The 10,584-nt window shown below is 39.9% G+C and overlaps 1 long non-coding RNA gene across 1 annotated transcript in view; it reads left to right on the top strand.

Moving 5' to 3' along the window:
- Positions 1 to 7,506: 7,506 nt before the first annotated feature.
- Positions 7,507 to 10,584, top strand: part of LOC309809595 — a 55,967-nt gene continuing 52,889 nt past the window's right edge. The window contains exon 1 of the long non-coding RNA XR_014294878.1: positions 7,507 to 7,586. This is a non-coding gene — a long non-coding RNA (uncharacterized lncRNA). The remainder of the gene's footprint in view (positions 7,587 to 10,584) is intronic.

Below are 10,584 nucleotides of genomic sequence, written 5' to 3'. Positions count from 1 at the left end.
AGAAATGAAAAAAAGAAAGTTCAACTAATGTCACTACAGAATTATTCCTTTAATCAGAGAAATGCTAAAAATGAACTATATCTATTTTTTTCAGATTTATTGAGGTATAACTTACAAACAAAAGCTGTATATACTTAAGATGTACAACGTGATGTTTTGATATACGTATACATCATGAAATGATTACCACAATCAAACTAATGAATATATCCATCACCTCACGTAGTTACCATTTGTGTGTGTGTATGTGTAATGAGAACATTTAAGATCTAATCTCTCAGCACATTTCAAGTACTGTATACAGTATTATTAGCTAGTCATCATGCTGTACATTAGATCTCCAGCACTTATTCATATGTGAAACTGCATAATTGAAACTTTGTGCCCTTTGACCAGACATCTCCCCATTTCTCTGCCCCTTAGAATTATTCCTTTTCATGTTACATCGTAATTAATGATTCATACAATTATAATTGTATTTTGGGGAAACAAGGCCTCTGATATAAAATAATTTATAATAATTTAATCTCTGGCATCTTAAATGTCAAATGAGGGCAAAATCTTACCTGGCAAAGACTGTAGGGTCATGACTGCCACATAAATGGGGTGAGCATTTGTTATTTTGTTTGCTTAGCACTCCCCCTTCTGAGACTGTATTTCGGGAAGCTGCTGGTTTAATATATGATTTAAAAGAGAGTTGCATTTTTTAATTTGACCTCAACTGTCTGGCACTGTGCTTGTCACCAAGAGAGAAGTTGGCGCGAGTTGGGCCAGTCACAGCACCTGATCCCCTGGCAACAATTAGTCCGAGAATGCGCATGCGTCGTAAGCTAGACCAATCAGTGTCTTTCCTTGGCTTTTAGAAAAACAGAAGCCCGTAGGAAAGAGGAAGTGGTACTTTACCCTCCTGCCTGGATGCTGGGAAGATGGAACTGTGTGAACTGTAAGTGGCTCTGGTTATATCCGGGAGGTAAAGGTGATCTGAGGGAATGAAGGCAGGCAGCAGAGAGGAGCAGAGAGGAGGAGGAGTGGGTAGAGAGAGGTCTTTGACAGTGTGAGAGGATCTGGTTCTCTTGCTCAGGAGGCACCCCTCTTCCTGTGGTCTGGTATCAGCCAATGGGATCTATTTTTTTTCTTTTTTGCTAGTTTGTGTCTTGAAGTTTTGCAACCAACTAACGCTTTGTTAGAACCTAACATGCAGATTTTGTTTTGCTTTGTTAGATAAACAAGTTAAGCAAATATGCCTTCTCTACCCTAGAATGTAGATTGCACTGTCTGCATGAGGCAGATATGTACAGGCACGCTATATTTTTTTCCTCTAAGTTCTCTCCTACTTCAATAATTCTTCTATATCATTTATGTAATAGGAAATTAGAAAAATAAAGTTTGAGAAATGTGTCGAGCCACCTGGCTAAGCTCATGCAACTGCCAAGCAGTCCAGTCTGCCAGACAGACTTTAATCTGGAAATTTTCTTTTAAAACAAACCAGTTTGATGCAAACGTTTTTGTTGAAATGCTTTATAGATCAGAGAAGAACTGGCTGTCTCAAAAAGCAGCTATTCATAGTAATTAACACCTTTGGGAAAAAAATGTTTTTGTCTTGAGCACATGACCAAAAGTAGTAATAGAACACTGAATAGGTACATTAATCAAATCAAATATAACCTTTTGTATTAAATTCTGGAAATTTGAAGGCAGGACAACTGAAATGGATTTTACACAGCATAGTGTAAATCATAGAGTTCTTGATGGGGTAGGGGACTTAAAAAAAGAAAATCTCCATGGCTTTGGTTCCTTTGAGATTTTTCCACAGGAGAGAGTTGGGGCCTGGTGAGCGGGCAAAAGAAAATGAAAAGAAAAAAATGATCGCAAGAGTTATAATGCTGGCACAATGTGAATGAACACCTGGGCATGATAGGGGCAAGGGAAAACACTTTTTCTCAAATACCGTCTACCATCTTTTGAATTGATTCTTGCCAAAGTTTCTTTCCACAAGCAAAAGGAAAAAGAGCAGAAAATTTGAAAATTTCTATCAAGTTATGCAGAGCTAAGGGCAAACCAGTATTTGCATCCCCTGACTCTCATATTTAAAACTTTATTCTGAATGCATAAGTATTTAGAAGGTTTATACAACTTTGAAGGTAAACAGGAATAGAGACATACACTGAATTTAAACTCCCTGTTTGCAACCCTTCCTTTGCCTGGAATTCAACAGATGCCTGATGGGATAGCTGGCAAGAGGCTTGGATGAAGTCACTGAGGGAACTGTTTGGCTAGTGACTCATGATTTAAGTTTGTTTAATTGTTTTGGCAAAGTCAGTATGTTGTTCATGGGTGGAAGTAGAAATAATGAGGATATTTGGGTTGATGCTGTTTCCAATTTTTTTGAAGGAGCTGCAGTAGAATGTTTTGGTCTTAAATAAACAGAAAGGAGATTAAGAGTCCAGGAAAGAAAATGTTGGGTGATGACATCCATTCCTTAACTAAAGGTTTTAATGAAAACTGGGTTCCTCCAGGAAAAGGAATTCAATCCCCTGGTAAACAATCTTGTAGAGGAAGTGGCAGGCTTTTTGATAACTTTCATTTGTGAATATTAAGAATACTTTGTAACTGGACATTGTTATTAGAAGCTTGTACTCTTCTTGATAACAATTTCTATTATATACGTGTGTCTATTTGTGGTGACACCTAACTTACCAATGTTCCTCAGTTATCTGCAACTTTGCCATGATTCAAAAAGTGAGAAAAAATTGGCTGAACGAGATGTCCCCATGTCCATTAACTAAAGCCCTTGCGCTTTATCCATAGATGTTCTTGTGATTTCTTCTAGTGTTTTCTCACTTGAGTAAAACACTAGTGTGCCACTCTCCATCTGCTTGCATGAACCAGACCTCTAATAATTAACCCAGGCTCCTTCCTTCATCCTAGCACACCCATCCAGGCCATGCCGCATTGACCTTTTAAATAGTTCTCAAACTGTCTGCTCCCTTTCACCCATAGGAGTTCTTTATTTATTTTGTGCAATGGAGACTTTTGGCAGCCTGGTGAAGGCCATGGGCCCCTTTTCAGAATAAGACTGAAATTCATTAAATAAAGTACATAGGATCACAAAGGAAATTAATTATGTTAAAATGCAGTTATCAAGACATTTAAAAATTGAATTATAATAAAATATGTGCTTCTTTATTAATGCATTGTATAATATGATATAGTGGCAGGCCTGACAACCACAGTAATTTTCAAGTAGTGATGAGTGTAAATGGCATCTTGATGTATCTGCAGCAGCTGCAATGTGATCTGAACACACCTGTGACTCCTCTTGGTTGCAGGGTCACAGATGCTGCTGATACTACTGTGGTTTATTATCTACAGTCATCATGGAAGGAAATATTAAATTTCAAACAGAAGTTGGTGAAAGTAAAGAAGTGCTTGTTTTCCCACCCAAGTTCATAGATTTCTGTGGAGTCCAGGCCTTAGTCCAAGCCACTGGATGTACTGCCACAGTCTCCTATTGGATGTACACACTTGCCCACATCCAAACCATCCTCCATTCTGTGGCCAGGGTGGTGTTTCCAAAATGCAAAATTTGTTGTCACCTGTCCCCCACTCACTTGTACCTCAGCTGCCCACTATTGCTCTTAGACTAGAGACTGAAAGGCCTGGGTCTCGGCCATGAGGGTCCTGTGTCGTGGATTCTTTTTGTTCTCTTAGACCATAGGGGTTTTGCACACATGTTTCCCACTGCTAGGAAAGCTCTGTAGGCTCTTCCTCACCGAGTCAACACTTCCGGATTTCAGCTCAAACACCACTTGCTCAAAGAAGCCTCCTCTGGCCTCCCTGACCAGTGCCAGGTTCTCCACTGCATCGGAGTCTCTCATTCCTCAGAGGGGACGTTGCATTTATTTGTGCGATTCTCTGACTAATGTCTATCTGCACCCACTGGCTGTGGGTTCCACGAGAACAGGTTCTACACTATCCTCAGGATGGTGCCTGGCACATAGGAGACGCTCATTAAGTACTAGTAGGATGAAGAAATGAGTGAATGAACATTCCAACAAGCATTTAGCATCAGAAGATGCAGTGGTGTCGTGGGGTATGTGTTGAGGAGGAAAGAAGAGAGTCAGAGGCAGACGACGCATGACAGCAGGGAGAAGTGATGACGGTCTCTCGTTCTCTCGCTTGAGGAGACAGAACTCCCCAAACAAGCAAAGACGTAATCAAAAACAGACACCTTCTCCCCACCCCGAGATTGAAGCCTTTCAGTGTAACCCCCCAAAAAGAGAGTTTTATGTACATTGACAGGCGCCGATAGTACCGCTGTATTACAGGACAGAACATTAACTTTTTTTTTTTGAATTTTATTTTATTTATTTTTATATAGCAGTTTCTTATTAGTTATCCACTTTATACACATTAGTTTATATATGTCAATCCCAATCTCCCAATTCATCACACCACAGAACATTAACTTTTGTTCTAAGGTCAACCCTAAATATTGAGAAAAGTTTAAATTACATTATTGCATTCACATATTAAAAAAGGAATGTCATAAAATTGATAAAAATCAAGACTTGTTTTCGAAAAGAAACGATTATTTGTAAAATAAACTAATCCATGAGGTCAGATGACTATAGCGTGTGTATATGTGTGTGTGTGTAATATACGTGTGTGTGTGTATATATACGCCTATACATACATATTTATTTATTTCCTGGAAATATATTCTTTGATCCCAATATTTAGATATTAATTTCCATATTAGCTATAAAATATATTCCTTCAACAAAATAACTGAGAAGTAGAACATTCAGTGGGTTGATGATATCAGTGGAGAATGATATTAATGAGGCCAATTTATGGGTAATTTTCTTACAAACTGAGTGAAGACATTGTATTCTGTACATAGGTTTCACTCCCACCTCCAGCTAGACATGGTGCAAATGCAGGCCTAGGGGATTGGATACAAGTACATGCATGGATGGTATATATCCACCCTTGATATTTACAAAATGCCTAAGGTTGACTTGTATGACATAATTTTGAGTATCTACCATGCTTAAGGCTTGATAGGTACTGGGATATGTAAAGATCCCATAACAGCATTGGATCTGTTTTCCTATATGATCAGGTGCATTCTTACTGAGATGGGACTGTTGTATGGGGTCTCCTTTATGGGAGAAAAATCTACAAATAGTAGTCTTTGGCTGGCAAGAGGCAGAGTATTTTTATTCTGAATGCCCATAGCAGAAGATGAATCATTAGGTATTCACCCTGCACACCTTCAGCATGTGAGGCAAAGCTTGGAGTAGCAACTCTGGAGAGGCTGCTCTCTCTGAGATGTTCCAGGAGGGATAGGAACCACTTCCTGTCCTTTGGGAAGCATCTCACAAACATTGCTCAAGATTTGGATTCAAGCAAAAAGTTAACTGATTGGCTTATCTGTTGCTCATCACTTATTTAAAGTAAAATTACATAGAGCCCTCCTTCGTCAAGGAGGAGGCCAGTCTAGTCTGGGAAAGTGATCAGCTTTGTGAACTGGAGCCAAGGGTATGGGCTACAACCTTCAGTGACTCCCTGGACTTATTTCCATTCCCTCTTTTCCACTGAGTTTGGACCCAGCAGCCTGAAACAATGTCTATGAAGCTGTCACACTCAGATGTGTCAAAGCGACTCAAGCACCTTTGGGCTGGGACCACTGAAATGATGGAGTTTTACGGTCTTCCCTCTTAATGCTCATTAATGCCTCTTCAGGGAGCACTTCATTTACACATCATTTACATGCAGTTTTGGGTGAAAATTCAGTATTGCTCTTGCATGGGAGCCATGTTTTTATTTAAATAAGGTGAACCCCTTGTACCCCACGTGCAGTAAGACTTATCATGGAATTACATTACAATTTTTAACAAAAATAATTTCCAGGTTTCAAAGGAAGAAAAATAGGTTGAGCCAAGAAAACATTCATATTTTGCATATGGTAATTCTTAAGAAGAATTCAGAAGAATTACAGTCTTGTGTAATAAGATTTAGCCTAGAGGTTTATTACCTTATCTATGTCTTAGGTTGATAGTAGGAATACAAATGCCAATATAATGCAAACCTTGGAACAGTAAAATCATTATGTATTGTATTTACTGGGCAATTTCAGAGATTATTGATAAATATTGTTTCTGATCTCTGGGTCATAGAGTTAAAAAGTATGGAATATGACTTCATGCATATACAAGAATAATCCAAATTTAAAATGAAAAAACAAAAGAATAATAATCGTCCATGGAGATCTCATCATACCCAGATATTGAAACAGAAGAAAATTCTTTTTCAAGTCAGAGTTCTATCATGTTGAAGAAATGACTGGAGAACAGATGAGGTCTCTTTCCTTAGGCATTAAACAAATAGTGACAAGTATTTCACTTATTTATGGTGATTATAAATGACCAGGGTGAGAAAATTTTAAAGTCATTACTGCAAGGATAATATCAATCACTTTCAGTCCATTTCTGTTTTTTAATGTGTGTGTAAAGCAACAGAACATGCAATTCGTAGACAGTTCTTTTAATTAAAGTTGGAGATGAAAGAGTTATTTGGGAGCTGTTTCTCTGAATGAAGAATATTGATATTTTCAATTGAATTCTGAATTGAGTTTCCAATAAATTGGAATGCAGGGATTTCTCTCCAACTACATGGGATATTTTAGTTATTAATGACCAATCATTTCAAGAGTGAAAAGGACTTGAACCAACTTTTGATGTGAGAGAAAGGAACCACTGTATTTCCGTTTTAAGCGTTTATTCAGCTGTAGTTTGAGATGCATTAACAATAAATAGATTTCAAAGTTAGAGTGTTGATATTATTAATTTATAGTGTAGTTGGCATTATTTAACCTGTGTAATAGCACCTCTGTCCTATGCCAACTTCATTTCCACACCTAAGGTTTAGAAATGCCATCTCCCTTCAGTAATTATGAAGCTGGAAATGACTCTTTGCACCTGGTTCACGGTTCGTTTTGCTGTTCACAGTCTTCCATGAATATAAAACCCTGGGGTATGCTTGATTTGGGGGAATGTTTATTTCTGGTCCACACATCTTGAGATAGGATGTGTAAATGGGCCTGCATTTTATAAAGGTGCCTGAAGACTGTGAGGGGGTTTGTGGTCCCTGCAGAAAAGGTATTATTATAAAGCAGCAGAAGAAAAATGGAAAATACAAAAACCCAAAGAAAATTCCCCCAACAGCACAACAAAAAGATTTTCTGTAGCCACGGAGAGCCCTTCAGTACCCAAATCCCACCTGAACAGCGGTGTTCATTCACATGCCTCATGAACAGCTGAGTGCAGAGCCGGCTCTAGATAAAATAGTGATGTAGGTCTCTGGTTTGTCTTTGGCTTGTTTAACCTCCGAGGTCAGCACTATCCTCCTCCCCACCCCGCCCCCCTCAGGAGCTTCACTTCTACTCTTTTTGCATTTTAGGCACTGAGCATCCCTTTTGCTTTTTTAATCCTCATGTAGGTAGCAAAGCCTGCCCTCCAGGACCCAGGAGCACAGAACCCAGAGCCGTTGCTGCTAAGCCCAGAGACGCAGCAGAATCTGTAAGAATTTCAACAGACGCTGTAAGGTCACCTAATCAGCTGTGTACTTTGCTCATTTAGGCTATAATTTCACAGACGCCCTTTCAGCTCACATAAAGCAAGAGAAATGATGGCTGGAGGTTGGACATGTAGGGACTGAGGCCATGAAGAGGGACGCAGAGATGAAACTTTGTGTGTTCTTGCTTGCTCATCTTTCTTAAAAATTGATTTCACAAAGAGTTTCTTCATTTTAATCTTATAGAACCAACACTTGGCTTTGTTGATCATCTCTATTTTTTTGTGTTTGTTTTCCATTTCATTCATTTCTGCACTTATATTTTTATCAACTTTTTTTTTCGAATGTCCTAAATTGGATGCTTAGCTCATTAATTTTTGGTTTTTAAATGATCTAACATAAGCATTTAAGGATATACATCTCTCTCTCTCTACTATTTTTGCTACATCCACAAGGTTTGATAGGTAGTGTTTTCGTTATCATTAATTTCTGAGTATGTCTGAATTTCCATGACTTTTTTCTTGAGTTGTTAGAAATTTGTTCTTAAAAGTTTCAAATATGTAGGTCCCCCCAGGCCCCCACTATCTTTTTGTGATTGACTTCTGATCCCTCAGTATTGAATTGTTTTGTGATCAGAGGGCAGGTTCTATTTGACATGGATATTTTGAAATTTGCGGAGACTTGCTTGTTGGCCTAGAATTGTGTTTTTTTTTTTTTTTTCAGTATGTGGGCCTCTCACTGTTGTGGCCTCTCCCGTTGCGGAGCACAGGCTCTGGACGCACAGGCCCAGCAGCCATGGCTCACAGGCCCAGCCGCTCCACGGCATGTGGGATCTTCCTGTACCGGGGCACGAACCCGTGTCCCCTGCATCAGCAGGTGGACTCCCAACCACTGCACCACCAGGGAAGCCTGTGTGGTCTTTTTTTTTTTTTTTTTTTTTTTTGCGGTACACGGGCCTCTCACTGTTGTGGCCTCTCCCGTTGCGGAGCACAGGCTCCGGACGTGCAGGCTCAGCGGCCATGGCTCATGGGCCCAGCCGCTCCGCGGCATGTGGGATCTTCCCGGACGGGGGCATGAGCCCGCGTCCCCTGCATCGGCAGGCGGACTCTCAACCACTGCGCCACCAGGGAAGCCCCATGGTCAGTTTTTATCAATGTCCCATGCAGATACTTGGAAAGAATGTACATTCTTTACTTGTTGGATCCAGGCTTCTATTTGCATCCAGTGAACTAAACCTAAAAATGATGTTGTTCAGATCAGCTATGTCTGTGCTGGCTTTTCTTCCTTGGCCCCTCCAGATGTTCTTTCTAAGTTTCCTCACCCTGCTTTGTGCTGCAGGAGGCTGACTGTATGCACTAAATCAAGGACTCCCTACTCCTGGCTTCCTTGGCTCAGCCAATGGGGATGTGGGTAGGAGATTGGAAAGAGGTAGAGAGAAAGGTCAGAATATTAACTCATCGAGCTCCCTCCTTCTTGGGCATTTCAGCAAAGACTGCAGTCCTCTGAAGAAGGCCACCGAGCTTGTCAGGCACCATCTCCTTCAGCTACAGCTCTCACTGGTGTTGGTGACCGAGTCCTTTAGGCCTAGGTGGGGTAAGCTGCCCCTGTTGCTAGCCCTGGAAGTGCTTCTGTATCCATCCCTGGTTGGGGTCCCTTAACCTCACCCATACCTTGTGAATATTTAATTAAACTCTCTCTCTTCACCTCATCTGAGTGTGGCATCACTTTTCTGCTAAGATCTGACTGATAGAATCTCTGGGCTCATTTTTGCTGTGTGACTTAACAATAACTGAGAGAGGTAGGATGAGACCTTCCATTATGACAGTGGACTTGCTAAGTTCTATGCTTTATATATTTGAGGGGGGCTACTTTTTTTTTTTTTTGCGGTACGTGGGCCTCACACTGTTGTGGTCTCTCCCGTTGCGGGGCACAGGCTCCGGACGCGCAGGCTCAGCGGCCATAGCTCACGGGCCCAGCTGCTCCACGGCATGTGGGATCTTCCCGGACCGGGGCACGAACTCGTGTCCCCTGCATCAGTAGGCGGACTCTCAACCACTGCGCCACCAGGGAAGCCCGAGGGGGGCTACTTTTTAAAGTGTATACACATTTAGATTTGTTCTATCTTCCTGGTGAAGTAAATCTTTTATCATGATATAGTGGCCTTCTCTATACTTTTTGGTCAGGATTCTTTACATTTTTAAGAATTATTGAGAACCCCAGAGATTTATGTTTATATGGGTTATATCTATCCATATTTACCATGTTAGAAACTAAAAAAAGATTATTTATTAATTCATTAAAAATAACAGTAATAAACTCATTACATGTGAACATAACATTTTAAAAATTAAAAAGTTCTGTTTTCTGAAACAAAAAAATTAGCGAGAAGAGTGGCATTGCTTTACATCTTTGTAAATCTCTTTAAATTCTGGTTTATTCAAAGATAACTGAATTCTCCTTTCTGTTTCTGCATCTAATCTGTTGGGATATGTTGTTTTGTTTGAAGTTGAAGTATATGAAAAAAAAAATCCCGCTTTACATAGATATGTAGTTGGAAAAGGAAGCAGCATTGTCACAGCCTTTTCAGACAATCATGGACATTCATCTCTGATACTACTCTAAAACTCAACAAGGGGTGGTTCCTTACAGGTTAGTTATAATATGAAATCTGAAAAGAGATCAATGAACTTTTCATATTCTGTTAAAACTCATTGATCTGTCTTGTACTTTGAATGGATCCCTTGCCCATGCATGATGTTGTGTTGTTTTTCATTGGTTGTTTGGGAAATATTGGTCCACTGAGCTATGCACGTCTTCTAAATGTTGACACATTCTGTTATATAGTATAAAAAACTCCCCACATTTGTGCCATGCATTGAACATAATGAACTAATTCTAGCTTCCACTCTGCTTTCAATTCACTGTCCTTAGTTTTCTCATGTGTAAAATGAGGGTGATGAATATGCTTTTCTCCCAGGGTGTCTTGGAGGAAGAAATGAAGTC

This window comes from Mesoplodon mirus (assembly GCF_964341445.2).
Source record: "Mesoplodon mirus genome assembly, chromosome: 8".
Lineage (NCBI taxonomy): Eukaryota > Metazoa > Chordata > Mammalia > Artiodactyla > Ziphiidae > Mesoplodon > Mesoplodon mirus.
The sequence above is the reverse complement of the archived record's forward strand: the minus strand, read 5'-3'. Positions and strand labels throughout refer to the sequence as shown.